The sequence below is a fragment of the Rhipicephalus sanguineus genome, chromosome 5 (genome assembly GCF_013339695.2).
Source record: "Rhipicephalus sanguineus isolate Rsan-2018 chromosome 5, BIME_Rsan_1.4, whole genome shotgun sequence".
NCBI classification, from domain to species: domain Eukaryota; kingdom Metazoa; phylum Arthropoda; class Arachnida; order Ixodida; family Ixodidae; genus Rhipicephalus; species Rhipicephalus sanguineus.
Genome location: NC_051180.1, coordinates 46884413 through 46904368, shown reverse-complemented (window position 1 = coordinate 46904368; position 19956 = coordinate 46884413). Strand labels below are relative to the sequence as shown.

General features: G+C 43.9%; 1 long non-coding RNA gene across 1 annotated transcript; it reads right to left on the bottom strand.

Annotated features, from left to right (window-relative positions):
• Nucleotides 1-10862: 10862 nt before the first annotated feature.
• Nucleotides 10863-16348, bottom strand: LOC119393586 (uncharacterized). Its single transcript, XR_005183937.2, has 2 exons — nt 16129-16348; nt 10863-11868 (listed from the first exon to the last, which is right to left on the bottom strand). It is a non-coding gene; the product is annotated as an uncharacterized LOC119393586 (long non-coding RNA).
• Between the last annotated feature and the right edge of the window lie 3608 nt (nt 16349-19956).

Genomic DNA, 19956 nt, shown 5'->3' with positions numbered 1-19956 from the left:
GTACATTAGTGTGCAAAAAAGCTTTTATTTGCGCAGGTGCCCATGCTGCGAGTGCAGTCGTAACACTTTGGCGTTGGATCCGAGCCCATGGAGAAAGTTGGAGCTGTAGAGCTGTATGTAAGTACACTTTGTGCGTGCATATTCTTCGTTTGACCATTGCGAAATATGTCAGAAGTGGTGTACTAATCAGTGCACAAAAATTGATCTGCCAACGTTAAACAAAAAGCATTTAATAAAACTAATGACCCGTAGTGTCCCCACTTCACTGCTCATGGGCTTTTTTTCATTAGCTTAATGAGCACAGGCCACTGCTCTGCCAAGAAGCCAGACATGAAGTTCAAGGGGACACAGCTTTTGCATCGGTCTGGCTTTAATGAGGGCAACTTGCGCTGTGATTCAAAATTTTATTTTCAAGCCGTTGTTCGAAGCTTTACAGGAGGCTAACACATACAATAGGGCTCTCGTGGTTCAAAAACCGTGGGCAGGACTACCGCTCAAAAGAAATCTAGGCCGAAGGTTTACAGGTTAGTATGATTGAAAATTGGGCGAGTTGGTAACAACTCATAGCTGGTAGAGGCAAAACAGTGCGAAATAACAGAGACCAAGGACGAGTAGACACGACACGAGTGCTGACTTTCAACTGAAAAGTTTATTGAAGCAACATCATAATATACTCTTACTGTGCATGCTCTTACAAGGCAAGAAACTCTTGACGACGTCATGGCATTGAAGTGGTGTTCGCAGCCAAGAATAAAGTTGGTGATATCTGCACAGCAGTGCGGAAAAAGGCCCAGTGGTGAAGGATTCATATTCCATTAAGCACACGAATGTTTTTGTGCCATTGACATTGTGTACAGCATACCCTTCACGTGTGGAAGTGTTTACATTGGGCAATCGGGGCGACGCGTAAACTCGCAACTGAGGGAGCATCAAAATTCCCCGAGAGGTAATGTTTGCTCGAAGCACATGGCAATGCACTGCCAAGATTGCAGGTACACCACAGAATTTTCTAGGATGAGGATTCTTTTCCGCCACCACGACCAGTTGACACGCGAAATCTTCGAGGCCCGCAAAATACAGAAGGCAGGGCATAACTGTGTCATTAAGTCTTCAATAGCCCTCCAGGAAAAGGAAATTTCCTTTTTAGATTCTTGTAATCGTTAACAGTGCTAAGATTACTAGCAAGAGCGAGCCAAAGAGCCCGGATGAAAGCATGCCAGTTTCATTACCATCTGCTATTGCCATGTATTAGCATGGCTCTTTTGACAAACACTGACATCCCGGAATATTTTCTGGCTGTTTTAGGTCAGCAGTTAATGTACAAGCTTCCTAAATTCTTCCATTGCATGCTATGTTCTTATCATGAATTAGAGGCTCAAGACATCAAGTACATCAACAGTTTCTTCCGTTGTTTGTTATTGAAAGCATGTTGTAGGGATGGGTAAGTTTCCGTATGAGATAGAACCATATGTGCTCAAATACTGCAGAAAGTTTCAGTATTATCGTCACCATCTTTCAAAGTAGCATTTGGCGTTGTTAGTTGCCTAATTTCTGAAGGAAGAAAAAAACTGGAAAATGAGTTCCTGGACTCCAATCTCAAAGGTGATGCTTTACCTCCATGCAAATTCATCGACGTTCGAAAAAAAAAAATTACAAATTCGCATAAGATCTGCATATTTTTGTTGGAATCCTTCGGTATTACTTTTCATGTTGTCAACTAGTTTATTTGTATAGGGGAAGGCTGCTCAATTACCTTGTCTGGAATCGGTGCACTGAGTTTGTGTGCTATGCTTAATTTGGCAGTTGCAGGGTGGTAAGGCATAGCCTTTCAGATAGCAGACTTGTCTACCATCTTTCTGGTGCTCCTGCCACGGGCTGAAGCCAATTAAATCCTTGTGAAATGTTTGCCGGAGGTTCAACGGTGTGCACACTAGCATGTCCCAACCGATCAGGACAGAAGATAGTCAACAAGTTTGGAGAAAATGTGCAAATTCTGCACGGTGCATTCACATTCCAGTGGACATTTGCTGGCTGGCGCATCCTCTTGCCAAAGTCCAACATCAGGGGAATGTGCAGTGCTGCATGTCTGGAAAAAAGTTCATTGACTAAACACCAAGCGATGTCTGCCAAGGTGTCGAGCTTTCAAAGTGCAAAGAGAGAGTAAGCTTGCTCTAACAAACATAGCAGTGGTTATGAAAATGATAATGTGCATTTGTAAGTACATACTGTCATAGTGCGCTCAGTACAAAACAAGTAGCCAACTAAGGCATGCCGAGTTTTAAATAGCATAGGTGTATTATGTCCGGTACCGCCTCACACAAGAAACGCCTGCTGGTGTGCCATACCCTTCTACCTATGAACTTGCAGCAGTTGGGGACCTATTAATTGCACCATGGCACTGATAACGATGTAGACTTTCTAGAACAAATGGCTCGGCAGCTACAAAAGTGGACTTGCTACGAAACGTATAATGCAGATGGCACTTTCATCGGTACTAAAGGTTTTGAAAACGCGCAAATGCTTCACAAGCTTGCCCTCGGATGCGTGAACATTTCTAAAGGCACCGTGCGTTTCACTTATAAGGATTTGTGCAGGTGGTATAAATAACCATTGTGGCATCGCAGAAAGTGTCAAAAATATGCTTGGAAAATGTTCCGATTTGTCGTAATTTCTGAAACATAGGGTAAGCTGCTGCATGCATATGTTTGACTGACCTCATTGTGCGTTTTGCATGCAGGACGAAATTAGCATTCTGGTAATTCCATAACCAGGTCACAATTGTGAGACATACTGTTGTGGAGGAACTAGTTGATTTTGCCTACCCGGGATTCCATAAACACCTAAATTTAATTGCACTGTGTGGGACAATATCAACTGTTCAGTTGCACCTGCTTTTGGCTGTTACAAGTTTAGTGCTGTTTACCAATGTTTCGCTGCTGCGCTTATGTGTATTTTGTGGTTGAAATTGCTTTAATTTTAAAGGAGTACTGACACGATTTTGAGACATCGCAAAAGGGACATTTTTGGTTTCCTTGGTATGCAGTGTCAACTATGTCCACACACCGTAGTCGGAGAGCACATATCAAATATTTTAATTTGACTTCGAAGTTTTTGTCGCTGAGCATCTGCAAGCCAGCCACAGTTGAATGGACATTATCCTGATGAGTCAAGACAGTTCCCCCGAGTTTGCAAATTCTGCATCCTGCATGCAGCCTATATCGTAGAAATCACTGTCAGGGTCACTGGACGACAATTAACTTATCGTTGTTTATGTGAACCACGGACAGATGATGGATTTGCCGCTAGTACGTCGCGAGTTTCTGTATCCCCGTGACATCACACTGCTATGAAACGTCACCGAAAAGCCGCCCCCTCAATATCGAAACCAAAAGTGTCTTTTTAAGGTAGCGATATATAAAATATATACGATGCATTCCCAGGCACCACAGTACTCGTTTTAGGTTTCTCAACACCAGTATTTTTATTTAGAGCATCAATCCGAAAATTTTTAATCGTGTCAGTACTCCTTTAACATATCTTTTTTCCTGTCTGTACTCATAAGTAACCTCAACTCACTTGGTAAGAATCTTTAGCACATAAGCGACACAAGGACGAAAAGGGAGGGACAACGTCTGCACTAACTTTCAATGAAATGGTTTATTGCACACAAGGCACTAATAGACACAGTGGTGGTGCCCTAGCACTTCACCAAGATGCCATGCAGAGAGATATGTCTTTTTCTGTTTTATTTTGACAAAATATATGGCACACTATAATCACTTCGCGAACTACTACACATTCAATACAGTCAATTCTTTATTCGAGAAGGATAGTTGCGGAGTGCTAACACAATTGGTACCCACTTTTACAATTTTTGCAGCTTCTATTATCAGTCTCGTTAGTTCAACTCTATTAGCTGATGAAACCTTTGTGTCCTGAAAGAAAGGTTCATACTCTCATGCCCTACACTGTGACGCCAGCCATCCATCGTTGCATTTGTTCACAAGATTACAGTGCTCTCTTAACCTATCATTCATGCAGTGGCCCATTTCCTGACATACCGCTTACCACATGAAAGAGGTATCTGATAAACGGCAGCTTCTCAGCATATGTCCTATGTCGTTTTGTGCAAGCAATTGTCTTCTTTGGTGCTTGACTACTAATTCTGCAAATCGATTTCAGCTTGCATGGAGCTGAAAAACTACTTGTACATTAGCACGTGATGCCATCCTTTCCATAACTGTAGTTGGATAGCGTAACAACTCAACAGGACACACAACACATGGGAAAGGTTCACACACAACGCGTCGCACAAACAGAAGTGTAAGTCGTAAAAGGCTTAAATTAGGAAGTACCGCTCCATTGCTCTAGTTGGCTGTTCCAACAGTGATGTCGCTCAAAAAGAATAGCTGATGTGCCATACTTGCACAAAATTTAGCATTACATAATAAGGTTGGTGTTACATACAAATGTGCAAATAGTTTTCCAGCTCTATGAAAGCTGAAATCAATTTGCAGAATTTGCAGTCAAGCACGAAAGAAAACTGGTTGTAAGAAAACGATATAGGATGTGGTTTGCGGAATGTAGACAAGCTGTTGCTTATCAGATACCTCTTTTCTGCAGTAAGCAGTATGCTGGGCAAACAAGCAGCTGCATGAATGATAGGTTAAGATAGCATTGTAATGTGTGAACCTTTCTGGCAGAACACAAAGGTTTTGTCAACCAACAGAGCTGAACTAACGAGATTTATAATACTATTAGCTGCAGGAATTGCACAAATTGGGTACCAATCGTGTTAGCACTCTGTCCCTGTCCTTGTCGGATAAAGAATCTGCTTTCTTGATTGTGCAATAGTTCGTTAGTTGATTAGTGTTACGTACGTCTTGTAAAAATGAAGCAGAAAAATACAAATCTCTGTGCATGGCTTCTTGGTGCAGTGTGAGGGCACCAACACTATATAAATGTTTGCCTCGTGTGCAATAAACGATTTTGTTTAAAGTTAGCGCATGCGTTGTGTCTCTCCATTTTTCTCCTCGTGTTGCTTATGTGCAAAAAATTCTTAGTATGTTGCCAACTAGGCTGAATTTTTCCCTAAACCTCTGTCACCCTGTGCTGCATCGTCTGTTGTCTTTTGACCAAACTATAGCCTCTTGTTTTTTTTTGGTATGCAGGTGTATGTGCATGCTTGACTGAAACATTTTTTTAATTTAATATGCCTTTTGTGTGCAAGATGAAATTAGAATTCCAGATATTCCCAAAACCACAATATGATTGTCACACACAGTGCTGTGGAGGAGCTCGCTAATTTTGCCTACCCTAGATTCTTTAGCATATCTAGATTTACTTCATTAAGTGAGACAAAATCAGCTGTTGAACCGCCCATGCTTTTGGCATATTACAAATGTTCGACAATTCGACAAAGTATTGCTGCTGTGCTTGTGCGTTTGCCAAGTCAGCCTTCCGATTTTTGTTGTGGTGATACATGCCTGCTCGATGGAGACACCTTGTATTTATTGTGCCTTTTGCGTGCAGGTTTTTGGACAAAGTCATCAATTCCATTGCTCTTCCTATGCCAAGTGGCCAGGATAATGGTTGAAATTGCTACAATAAAGGTTATGATCAACAACATTTGTTGAAATTTTGCATTTACTTTTGGAAGAGCAGTATAACGCATTCCATGCAACATTACTAATGAAAATGGGTAGACTTAAAATGCTTATGTTGTCTGGAGCGCAATGGATTAAGCGAGTGCCATGTCGGAATAAACAGCATTAACTAATTCTTTGGACAAAAGAACACCGATTTTGCTGATATGAAAAATTCTTGTTCACGGGGTGATGCTGGAGCTGTTTTGACAAGCGTACTTGTCGTCTTCGTGGCTGCAACTTGGAGACAAGTCTTGTCGAAATGTTGGCTCCAGTGACACCCTAGTCAAAGCGTTGTACCATGCCAGCATTTCACAATCAAAAGTTTTAGCTGTTCACTGTTAGCCTGTTACACCCTGGTGGTGCAAGCTGAGGCATTTATTTTGTCTTTCTTTATGCCTCAACATAACTTCTATCAAAAGTGATAACTAAAGGGAAGTCTGCATAATATGGCATCGGATTAATTTCTGGAGCTTCTCTAGCCAGCAAATTGAGAACTCTTTCTGTCTACTCTGTCCTTTTTTCCTATGTTCACGCGCTGCAAAACACTGCCAGTATGATAATCCAAAAACGGCAGAAGTTCAGGGGAAGATGGAGGCTTGAAAAGGTGAAAAATTCTTGGACACGGAGTGTTGCTGGAGTCAGCGTTTCGACAAGCAGTCTTGTCTTCTTCAAGGGTAAAAATTGCTGCTGAAAGAAAGAATTCGATGCAGAAACCACTATTCGACACCTTTATTTTAGCCTTTTTTTAACCTTTTTATTTTAACCTTTTTTTTATTGGCGCATAAGTGTTTTAAAATACAGCAAAAATCCCCATATCTCCCGTGGAGCAAAGTTCTCTCGATTTCTTTTCATCGAAGTGAGTGGGTCGGCGGCCGTAAATGACGGGAGGCGCTCAAGGATAGCTTTCGGTTTCGGTTTTTGACTGCGCGAAGCGCCACCTGCTTCCTGCAACTGGTGTCATGGAGACTTCCTGTTTAACTTTTGAAACTCCAAGCGATTGCAACCTTTCCTTGCACTGTTGTACTTGATATTGTGCAATATATATGCGCCTGTGTACGTTATGGTTATATTAGGCACCATCCGGGATATCAAGCATCGAAATCTGATGTGCGACACTTGCGCTTTGCCACTAGAAGGTAAGCAAAACACCACTGCATGCTGCACGACGTTCCTGCTGTCTGCGCAGTGAAGCAAATATGTATCGTCTTTACGGCGACCGCTGTCCTTGCATCTCGGCACGACGTAGGCGGGATCGACTCCTCCCATGTTTATCGTAGAAGAAAGTGAGCCGCGCCAATACGGACACTAGAGAACCAGACATCGTGTCTTCTCATGTGTCGGCTTTTGACGCTTTTCGTCCCATTAAAGACTGATTCCTACCTCTAGAAACTTTCTCTCGTTCTTTGTGTTTATATTCTGCCCTTTTCACCGGACTTTGAAACGAGGTCGCATTTGTTCGTCAACTGACGCAACGTGCAGAATGTTGCCTTTGCCTTGTTCGCAAAAGAAGATAGTCAATACCACGCCATCGAAGGGGCCTGTGAATGCATAAAATTCGTCAAAAAGAAATTGACATGCTTCCTGAAGTCTGAAAGGGCTAGGTTATTTCTGCATCGCAAGAAGCCAGTCACGTGTTTGGCGCTACAGGGGACCCTCCACGGGCTGCTGCGGCTACTATCCCAGCCTTTAAATCCGTTCCACTCCCAGCGCGAGTGCGCCGATACAGCTGTGGCAGACTGTCTACGATGCTTACATTGAATGCTGCAAGCTGCGTACATTGAAATTGTTTTATTTTTACACGTGCATAAAATACGATTCGTGCATGCAAACAAACAAGGCGTTAAGTAGGGCGGCATGGCTCATCTGTTTACAACATCACCACATTGGGAACCAATCGCACTGTTTGCATGAATGGCATTCCCCGCCAAGCGAAGGTCACCGAAGACATAGGTGTAAGTGCAGTCTTCATATATTACACTATTTAAAGCCTACTAAGTGACATGGTTTAGACAACCTGTTACCATAAGGACCTACCAACATTGTGCATTTGTACAGAGCTGTCTATGCTTTCAGCGTGCCTTTAACTTGAGGCATTTAAAATTATTTCCTCATCTTATTATCTACTCCATCTATCTTCTAGCTGCCCTTATCCGGGTGCTCTCATGGCCACTTCCGTAACTGGTATTGGGCGTAAGGCATACCACTGGAAGAGCAGACGCCACCTTTGGTGCAACGTGCTAGGCAGGCTCATGTGGTCATAGTGGCTGCTTAGTCTGCTTTGGGAGCACCAGAGCGAGCTGAAAACAAAACTTTAGAATGCCATCTGCGCTGTAATTCTGAGTGACTGGGGAGGTTTTCCTGCTGTTGCTGTGCGCTCGACAACACTTGGAAGAAATCACTACATTATGTAGCCACTGTCTTTGGAGGAGTTTTGTGTGGTAGGCCAGTGCTCAATGCAGGGCGTACGCTATGGAGCCTGCTGCCAGCTTCCACATGTGTCCGCAGGGTAAGGTTTTCCTGCTGTTGCTGTGCGCTCGACAACACTTGGAAGAAATCACTACATTATGTAGCCACTGTCTTTGGAGGAGTTTTGTGTGGTAGGCCAGTGCTCAATGCAGGGCGTACGCTATGGAGCCTGCTGCCAGCTTCCACATGTGTCCGCAGGGTAAGAAGGTGCGTGAATCTGCGAATGCAGAACTTAGAAATTGTAAACAGCTATTGGCTAGCACTTCCTCAAGGAAGATTTCTGCTTTGACGTGGGGCTGCGATGTTCGGTGAGTAGCAGGAAGCACTCACCGAGACTCGCCTGTGAACGCTGCCCAGCTAATGATGCTTTTCTTCCTCAAGGTGGCCCATACGTTCCTTACCTCCATATCGCCCCCAAAATTAGGTTGATGCACTCAAGCTAATTTCAATTAAGTTGACCTGTCCCAAATCCATTTGTTTTCTACAAAGCCATATGTATTCTTGTTGGAAAAGTGCCACACCTTTTGCGTTATAGACACAATATTGGCACCGAAATTGCTGGAGAATTTGCCATAGACTTTTGCACATTAAAAATTTCTATTGCACTCTCTACACCTTGTTTTTGCCCTGCTTTGTAGCTGCAATCTCGTTGCTGCAGTAACTTCTCAGTTTCTGCGATTCCTAGCCCATGCATGTCTTTGTCTGCCGGCGTTGTTTGGAGAACTAGTCCAGCGAACGTTGCTATGTGATACTTGTTCACCTCCACGTTGCACAATACCACATGTTTTGCCTCGTAGACTGCTTCTGCTTCTAACAGCAGTTACGTAGTCTGCCGTCTTAAGCTTTGGCGTATGAAAGCTCTGATGCTATAGGAGGTAATCACAAGATGTCATGAGCAAGGAGCACTAGTGCGGCAGCCACCATAGCCGTGGTCGTCCACGTGGTCCTCATTCTAGGACTACAACCAAGGTTGTTGGCCGTGCATATTGTTTCGATATTTTTTCTCGTGACATCAGACTTGTCTGCCTGATCGCTGAACACCTACGGCTATAATGGCCAGATGTAGGCACTTGCTAGCGCCGCCTGGCAGGCCGAGCTCAGTGTGCTCGGTGCAGGCTCAGTGTGCTCACTGCAGTGAGCTCAGTGCAGGCCTCCTATAGATACTGTAATGGAAAGGGAGCAATAGGAATCATTTTAAAAAAGGCTCTTGTTTGTTTTAGTCCCATCTAATGAATGTTTTGAATTATTAAAAAGAAGCAGCTGGAAATTGCTCACCGACGAGATTGATAACTGTAGATACACCACTTGATTGATAATAATTATAAGAAAAAAAAAAGGCTCTTCCCGACAGCACACACAAGTCACCATGGATGTCAATTTGCCTAAAGTTTAAGTTATTTTTTAAAAGCTTTGATAACATCCACGCACTGACAGTTTATTGTGTATGCTGCGTACGTGCAGTCACCAACTTGATGCTTCATTCTTGTATGTGCCATTTAGTTAGTTTGAACATTAGCTTGAACAAAATGTCATTATGTGGGTCATTTCTTGAGGGATTTGACGGCAGGATTCGAGAGATCTCCATAATGACTGAAATATACAGTTTTTGTTCCATGGTTATGTTTTAGCGCACTGCAACCTCATATGGGGGTGCCTCATGAAAAAAATGCTTAAAACCAGTCGCGTCTCTGTAGCTCTTAAGGGCCAACTCCGGCGATTATTCGAGGTCGATGGATCTCAGTGAAATTCGCTGGGTACGTTCTTTTGCACGTTTCCGTCATTTATGCCAAATTACAGGCTTGAGACATGCGCAGATTGTTTGCAAATGAATTTTAAAGATTGTCTGCAAACGCCTTCCTGGCTTCCCACAATTATTGGCAACATTGCGTCTGTGACGTCAGTATTGCCAAGGCGGCGGAAGTGACGCAACCGAGGGCACCGCTAACTTCGGTGCTTAGGCCGCTACAGCGAGCGTCTGCTGTGCACAAGGTGACAGACAGCGTTGGTTTGGCCGGCGCTTCGCTGGTCGTGCCGGCTGTCACAGTTCTCACACTCCGCGCCGGTGTGACCGGCATGCCTTGCACGACTTCCGGTTCGTTCGCAACAACGTCTACGTCACACGTTGACAGTACACTCGGTTGGGTTTCGGTGTTGCGCTTTTTTGCTTATTTAAATTATTCTCCAATTTGCCGAGTATTTCTGCTATCGGGCCCGTAACAGGAGCGTCTCAGCAACATAAAAGCACCATTACTTTGACATGGCCAAAAAATCGCCGTAGTTGGCCTTTAAACATACTTAGTAGAGTCTTTTAGCAAGTTACGAAAATACGGTAAGGCTGTATAGAAGCGCTCCTCCTTTCCCGCTCGTTGTGCTTTTGCCGGTGAAGGCACCCCAACACCACAAAAGCTTTTTCAAAAATTACTGTGCGGTTGTCACGCCTCATTGTTGCCTGTCAGGCTACGCATTGTTAACGAGGAACCTGTCGTTTGGAGGACGCACTGTCACCTGAACTGGGAGCGGCTTAAAAGCAGGAAAGGAGGAACGCTACCATACTGCCTTACCGTAGCTTTAAAAGACTATTAAGAAAAAAAAAAGTTTGGGACAAAGACAGTCATTCGTGGGTATGCCGCTAGCGAAAGGTCCAGCCCGCGTGTTTGGAGACCCCTGGTCTATATCATCCCAGGAACATGGAAATAGACACTGGAAGTTTTACAAGACATCTTGTGTGGGTTAGACAAGAGAAAGACATACCGTTTATAGTTGATTTTATTGTAGCAAATGTGCTGCAATGACCACCATGCTGCAGCCACGCCGTATAGATCGTGAATGAATGTTTTACATCAACGGTTGTCTAACAACAGTTGACGTGGTAGTGTTGACTGTCCGCTTTGTAACAATGTAATAAACTTCACATATGTACTCCTATGGCTCAGCAAGCTATAGTTTAGCCAGTATTTTTGTATACAGTTTGTGTACACACCAATTCTGCAATGCCTGCACAACTGGTGAGGTTTCAAGTGACTCAAATGCTTTCTCATTATTTGTGAAGGTTATATATAGGGGTTGGTTATGTTCCATGCATTTATCCATAACATCTTCGACAGTGCTAATATGGTATATTGTTGAGTAGCCTGTATGAAATCCTGCTGACTCATTTGGTTGATTGGATTCTAAGGTGGTCCTAATTCTATTAGCTATTACTTTTGTAAATGCCTTGTTGGCAGTCATGAGTAAGCTGATCAGCTTGTAATCTTTCAATTTCTTGATGCCCCTTTTTATTCAAACATTTATATTGCAAAGCATGATTACAACAAAAAGGGATACACAGAAGAGGGTCCCTCGGTTACGAGACCATACCATGACCCCTTGCACATGATTATTGGGTACAAATCACAAATAGGTACATAAGTTAATTGTACCGAAAACAAAAAAAAATTACATTAATACAAGACATTGATAAACAAAGCTTATAAGTACATAATACTGTATAGTAATGTCATACATAATTAATTAGGGCAATGTTCATGTTCATCAAAGATTTCAGTACGCTGAAATCTTGCGAATAAGTGCTGTAATAAGGAAGGCTCTCTCTACATGAAAGTGCCCGTTAAGTTTTGGACATTGCTACTGCAGATCGCATATATTGATGCAACGAGAATCCCAAAATCTTCCTTGTACATCTCTAAAATATCTTTGAACATAGCCATTTCCATCTTGAAGTGGTACATCCTCTGGTCATCTTGCTGTGTTGCTTCTGAAATGCCAGTAAAAGTTACAATGTGGAAAACACGCTTTTGTTGTTTATTTGAAGACATCATTCAAAGTGAATATCCTGACTCACTTAAATTTGTATTGACATAGCACATGTGCTGAAACAAGTGCACAAGGTGCCCAAGAAGAAATAAGGACCCACAAGATTAGCAAAATTTCAGTCTGTAATCAGAACAAGCATTCCAAGACATTCCCCAGGGCTGTGAAATAAAACCATGTTTAGAATAACAAGAGAGCTGAGCTAGTTGGTAAGCATTCTAAAAGACAGGGCGTGCAAAGGCTGGACGGCCACTGTCGCTGAATGTTTAAAGAAGTCCGTTATGTTAAGTCCGAGCATGGTTGCAGAAAGCAATGAGGAAAAAAAACCTGTCGTAGGCATTCCTTACATTCATTGCGTTTCTTACAGGCTAAAGAAAGTGGGAAGCAGATACAGCGTTAATGTTGTTTTTACGACTGCCAATAAGCTAGGTAAGATTTGTGCACTGTGCAGAGAAAGAATGAGCGAGTAATAGACAAGATGCGGAATAACATTTGTTTCGCAAAACACACCAACAAATTCACCGATTGCTGTACAGGTGTGGTTTATAAGGTTCCCTTTAGCTACAGCTGCTTCTATGTAGGACAGAAGGGCCGCTGTATTAACCAGAGATTAATAGAACATAAAATATTGTTAAGTGGAGGCTCACCTTCTAATCTATCTTTACAGTGTCGAGAGTGTAAGTTCATGCCAGAATTCGATAAATACGCAGTTTTGTACAGGCATATGAATGAAGAAACTCATCTAATGATCGAGGCATGGCATATCGATAATAGTGGTAGCGCATGCCGTCTAACCGTCTATAAACTTGCATAAAGAATAAATCAAGTGCCTTAACAGTTATCTTTCACGTATACCCCCACATGTGCCGGATTGACAAGTTTGTCTATTGCATCAGCATGCGCAGATAAGTTTTCATGCCTTCTTTTTTTTCCGCCATTGTGTGCCTTTGCAGTTGTTAGTTGGCGTTTGTGGTGTCTTGACTTCTTTCTTGCGTCCGTGTTTGCATGCCCTGTCTTTTAGAGTGAAAACCATGTTGTGCATCAGCCTTGGTAACAGCAGCATGCTAGAACACACAGTGGTGTTAAAGTGTTCCTGAAACACTTTTCCATGTAATCATATAATGGCTTATCAGTTTATTGCCTCATGAATCTATTGCCGCAAAATTTTTTCAAACCAATAAAGAATGAGAATGAGCGGAGTTACAGATTACACGGTACTAAAAAGAAGTTAGCCACCTCGAGGTACAATGACAGTAGTGACGTCTGTGCAGGCTAGATGAGTATTTCAATGATGTACCAGTATAGGGCACAGGCTGTGATACAACCTAAGTGTCACTGCTGCAGGTAGTGGTACCACTGTGATTTGCTTGTTTCAGGATGAGTTGTATACTGCTGTAAAAGTGGCCAGCTTGTTTTACTGCTTTCATGTTAGTAAGCCTGAAAACATCACTGCAGATTATTGTGTACACTTACAAAGTACCACCCGAGCAGTAAAGATTGCGTAGGATTGCCAGATACTCCACTCTGATTACTGGAGTAAATTATTTCTTCTGGCAACAATCACCAGGAGGTAACCTAAGTTTGAAGACCTTTATCATATTAGTACATTTTGTAGTAACGGGTCGGTTTCGCCAAAAAAAGCTACTGTAAGGTGCATGAATACTGCAAAGTTTCGACACTGATAAAATTGACAAGCAAGAAAGTCTTAGTCGAAGATCTATAGGATATAAAGCATGACCACTCAAGTTTTCCCTGTATACAAAGATTGTGATAACCGCCAGCCACATGTGCCGAAATGCACAGCCATCCAATAAAGTATTGCAACACTTAATTAAATATGCAGATGCCTCAGCTTAATGTGAAAATATAGCCATTTCCCGGTAAGGTTACAGCTGTATATTTTATGCATGTTATAGTGCAGCCATCCTTTTCACAATTGTAAAGCTAGCTTTCCTGCTATGCAGTTTGCCCAACTAATGGCGGCTAGTCAATTACTGCAAACAGCGTGTTCAAGCGCATTTTGCTTACGCTATGACATGGAAAATGTAGACTCGGCTCTCTTGACATAAACACGCATAATAGACAAAACCCAGCACGTGCAACTAGGACCTCGTCTCCACTCTAAGCAAGACAGGTGCCGCCATTAGTTGGGCAAATATGCAGCGTAGGAAAGCGCACTTGCGGATTATGAAAAGGGTCTATTCTGAAATGTAGAGCGTGTATACAACCATAATCAGATGCCTTCTAAAGTTGAAAATCGCACATGGGAAAAGAAAGTAGTGGAAAGATGTGTAGAATTTAAATAAATGTAATTTTTCACTTTTTTGTGCTTACTAATGTGGGCTGATTCTACGTTTCTTTTTTTAAATGTTGCATGAAGCTTTAAAGGATACTCTGCTCGTGAAAAAGTTGTTATAAGAGGTCATGAACCACCCGTCAGGCTTAGTAAAAAAATGTAGTCTTGGTGAGAAAACATAGTCAACGAGAGTTGGAAAGTTGGTAGATCGTTAGAAACAACTGGTTGCAGCGTGAACTTGACACAAAAACAAAAGAAGGCATGAACAAGCGCTGCGTCTTCTTTTGTCCTTATGTTGAGTTCGCGCTGTTACTTCGTTCAGAAAACACATCCTGCGGAAAGCAGACACCGCTATGAAAAGCTCAGCCAAGCCTTGCGGTCATGCGCAACAAAGAGATTAAAAGTGAAGCGTGAAGTTGCCATTTTCACAGGCACCCTCTTTTCATACAGGGGGCTGTGCTCACTCTCTTCGCAGCTGTCGGCACCTGCTGTTTGACGTTGAACAACACATAGCAGGTCAATATCCCACATAAATAAAGAGCGGCATTTGGATAATATGCGTTTCTTGCCACCGGGTGCTGCCACACGCTGGCTCTGTGCTCTATAGTAGCCACACTCATGCACAGGAATAATGACAGCAGAGAGCAATCGTGTTTCATCACGCATGCTCAAGCTCATGACGTGAATTCTTTCCTCTATGCCATCCCTCCATGTGTACATTCGAGCAAGCTGAGAGAAGAGGGGAAGCACTGAAAGCGTGTGACAAATCCCTGTCACTCTATTCGTTCTTGACAAATTCCAAAAAATGTTTGCGGCAATCGACTCGTGAGGCCCGATACTGAGGTGATTCGATGATTACTTGGAAAAGTGGTTCAGGAGCCCCTTAAAGAATGAAGTAGTGGAACACTGCAAATTGTAATGGTAACTGCCCGCTTTCTTGCAACTGTGCAAGCTGCTTTACACTAGAATGATATGTGCTTTGAGCAAGTTTCTAAGGAAGTGATATCCACCATTACAGTCAGTGTTCTTTGAAATCTGTTGCATCTATAGGTAAACCATTGTGATTAAAGTGTGTATGTGTGCATGCTATTACCAGTGAGCACAGTTTTAATCACAGTTGTACGTGGGCTGTTTGAACCAGGTGGTGTCTTTGCTAGGACAAAACCAAGGGAAACGACAGCTGTAATAATAGTGCAGCTGGTCTACCAGAAGTACAGCAACTGGGTGCTTGCGCCAGTCAAAATTTTGCAGGTAGTCAGATTCTAACGCAAGAATATCTGGCAATGCAGAATTTACAGTACCACTCCGCAGAGCCTGTAACGCAGAGAAGTGGTCACTTCCAGCTTAATGTTCTGCTTTGCCTTGGCTGATGCAGCAAATGATATTAGCATTCTACACAAACCAGACAAATGGGACACTTGTCAGCAGCGCCCAAGGTCACGGGGAATAACTAAACTTTGCACAAAGTTCCAATGTGCACTGTCCTGTGTGTTGTCTTGCCTATACAAATTGATGGTAGGACTGCATTACACCAAACGTGCTGCAATTATGCCTGTGCCCCGTGCTGCGAAGAATCACAGGGCTGTGAAGAAGGCACACTTGCAGCGAAGAGAGGTACGTAATAAAAATGGCACAATTGGCGCTAGACAGTTGCACTGAGCCCCGTGTAATGTATTGGACACGTGAAGCGTATCATGACATATCAAATGGCAGAGAACAACACGGACATGTACAAAACAGTTCTATACCTTGGAGCCTCCCTACAGCAAAATAGCTGCACCGATCAGAAGCTGCAGTAACATAATTGCACCAAATCAAGTTTCGGGACTGAGGCAGAAGGCCTGGCCCGCTTAACTCATTTGCTCTGTCGCGCGGTAGAAACACAGGATAGCGAATGCAAAAACTTACCTTGGCATAAGGTCACACCGGCGCGTTCTCTGCTGGCTCATGAGCCATGGCTTGGCTGCCGATCCGGCTAGGGACAAGTGGAGCTAGGGGCGTTCTCTTCCTCAGTACCTAGGCCAGCGGCCGTCTTCAGGGAGAAAAAGTGCCTAAAAAGGGCGTTTCAGGCTCTACCGAATGGCGGCGCTGCGGTCGCTCCCTGTAGCGGCCACGAAAACAAATGTCGCTTCCGAATGTGCAGCCTGCTTGGCGTCCAAGGCGGGAAAGGAAACGTTCATTTGTGATGAAGTGGCGCCCTCTCCTTTCGCCTTTCCCTCTCCTCACCCTGAAATAACTCCTCCTTATACTCACTTCCATTTCTCATCCCCTTGCTATACTGTACTATACACGGATATGCTATGCGTTACCCTTACTCTCCTCTTCCTCACATTCACGTCTCTCCTCACCACTTCTCTTTTCCATCCTCTTGCTATACTATACTATACTCGGCTATGATACTCGTCCCCCCTTCTTCATTCTCTCCTCCTCTCCGTCACACCCTCGCTTACTCTTCGCGCCCCTAGCTGTACTATACGCGGCTACGCGATGAATTACCCTCCCCACCTCATTTTCCTCCTCACCCTCACTTTCTTTTCCCACCCCATTGGTATACTATACTATACAGACTACGCCATGCTTTACCCTTCCTCCTCAACCGCATAACACTCACCTTCACTTCACTTTCCCAGACCTTGCTATACTGTACTATATACAATGAAGGAAAGAAGTGTTAATTTCAAGGGCTCGTTTTCTTTGTTATACACAATATAATGAGAACTAACAGACAATAATGCCAAGGAAAGTATAGGGGATGTTTTTAGTAATAAATGTAAGGTAATCGTGAAGAAAGAAAAGTGGACGAAAAGATAGCTTGCCGCGGGCAGGAACCGAACCTGCGACCTTCGAATAATGCGTCCGATGCTCTACCAACTGAGCTGCCGCGGCGGCCATCCCCCCGTCCACTTTATAGGGTATATGTGTGCATTTAAACGTGGGAGCGTCAGTCAGCGCCGCCAGTAGCCATGACGGCGAGTGTGGAACACTCTTTATCTGCCTTGTTGGCGTCACGTAGCACGTGAACTTATTACGAGCTGGCAGCTGACCAATAATCCCTCGCATACCACCTGAAAGCATCAAGTCTGCCAGAACGAGACCCTCGCTATGAATGAAGGAAAGAAGTGTTAATTTCAAGGGCTCGTTTTCTTTGTTATACACAATATTAATGAGAACTAACAGACAATAATGCCAAGGAAAGTATAGGGGATGTTTTTAGTAATAAATGTAAGGTAATCCTGAAGAAAGAAAAGTGGACGAAAAGATAGCTTGCCGCGGGCAGGGACCGAACCTGCGACCTTCGAATAACGCGTCCGATGCTCTACCAACTGAGCTGCCGCGGCGGCCATCCCCCCGTCCACTTTATAGGGTATATGTGTGCATTTAAACGTGGGAGCGTCAGTCAGCGTAGTTCTCTGCCACCGCCGCTGCCGCCGGTGTCCGTAACCACTATCGAGTGAATTAAGGAAAAAGAACTAAATAAGAAAGAAATCCGGGATGGAATGAGGTCCGAACCTGGGCCCTCTGCGTGGGAGCCCAGTGTTCTATCTCAGAGCCATGCCGATGCTTGGTACTGCTTTGCAAAAGGACCCTATGCAAGATTCATGCCGCGGAGGAACCGCATTAACGTATGTAAAGTTGGGTGCTAGAGAAGTAAAATAACAACCAGGCGCCACACAACGCGAATTCTGTAACCAGGCGTCGCACAATGCGAATTGCGCAAAGAGTGGGTTGTTGAATGCTTCTAACCCATTACGAAGGGTTCTGCCATGGTTTTTCATCGTCATCTGCTACACCATCAACAAAGTGCGCATAATGCCGGACAGGTGTTTAGCGGGCACCACGGTTCTCCGCAGAATGACGAAAACTGGCATAGTGGCGGCTTCCCTACTTCACAAAAATTATGATTTGTAGCGTAGTGGGTTCCTCGCAAGTGCACTTCTTTTGTTTGCCAAGGAAACCCATAAGGCTCCCATGATCCATTTCCACAGGGTCTCAATAAAGTTATTTCGATGTCTCTTTCCCTTTCTTTCTCACGTTAACGCATGTTATATGGCGTGGTGGGAGAGCAAGATAACGACCGGGTGTCACACGATGCTAATTATGTAACTAGTGGGCCGTTTAAAGCTTCCAACCCATTACAAAGGGATCAGCCATAATTCTTCATCTTCATCAACCGTCGCATCAACAAAGTGCACGTAAAGCCTTACAGATGGTACCTCGCTTCTCCGCAGAATGACGAACAATGTCGTGGTGGGTGCTTCGGGTCAGCAGTCGAGCGCCGTGACACCAAATGACCGTGGCGGGGCAGCCATTGTATGATTATGACGTACGCCGTTGTGGAGGGCTTCGGAAATTTTGACCATCTGGAGTTCTTTAACGTGCACTGACATCGCACAGCACACGGGCCTCTAGCATTTCGCCTGCGTCGAAATGCGGCCGCCAAGGCCGGGAGCGCACCCGCGCGCATTTCGGGTCAGCAGTTGAACACCGTAACCACTTTACCACCTAGGCGCACGCCGTACGGTCATGTTTACCTCGTACACTTTCTGTGATGTCATTAAATCAAACACAAAGTCACTCCGACAAGCGCAGCATTTAGTACATCTGAACATCGCCGCCAAAAGAGTGAATCAGGAGAGGGGCTGTATTCAGGCCCGTAGCCAGGGGGGGGGGCATAGCCCCCCCCCCCCCCCCGACATTTTGTTGAAGTAGATGTTTTTACCAAAAATAAATAATGAAAATATGTGTTTTTCTAAAATAATCAAGGTTTTCAGCAAGAGCCCCCCCCCCCCCCCCCCAAAAAAAAAAAAATTCCTGGCTGCGGGCCTGGCTGTATTAATTATCATAAATCCTTTCCCAATGATATGGATTTGTAAATGAAGTTACCGTTAAATGACGCGTTATCCAATAGAAAACGCGGCAGTGCGTGTGCATGCGCCCTGGAACGACGCCTCCGTTCACGTCTAAGAGTCGTTTACACAGCCGCGAACCCGCTCTTTCCCTCTAGTGACTCATCATTATAAATGTGAGTACACAGAGGAAGCGTAGGACGTCAAGGTTAACAGCATGGTGCAGTGAGTCAATAACGCACGTGGGCCTCGAGAAGCCATCGCCCCTCCTTGCAAGAAGGGCTTGCAAACAAATCTACGTACTGTGACCGCAGAGGTGTGTAAATAAAATATAAAAACAAAAGAAACAAACAAAATAATGAGCTTCTCGTATCTTTTCAAAGCGCTAAGGAGTAGTTTTTCTCAGGATAAGTAAATGTGCGTTCCAAATGAGCATCATTGTTTATTAAAATCTGATCTACATTTATCTCTGGTGTCCGTTTTGATATTTTCTTCTTGACACCCACCACAAGCGGGTACAAATGCGTTCGTTAAAATTTCCAACATAAACTTTATTCTGCCAGATAGAGCATATTACAATGCGATTTCGACAGCAAAAGTGAGTGCTCTCGTATTAAATGTGAAACGCAGAAATAGCCAGCAGCGCGTGCTTAAAAGGAACGTTAAAGCATAGAACGCAACGACGGCTTCCCGGCATAATTTGGACAGGCACCGCCTTCAGACAACGCAAGAACGAACAATTTCACGTCTTTCTTGTTTTCGTTTTGCTTGCGAAACTTTCCAATGAATGCAAGCTTTTCATACGTTGCAAGACAACGGCTGTTTCCTGGATACTGCTTATAGATGCGAAATGATCTGATCAAGGCGTGTCTCTAAGGGCGCCCCTTAT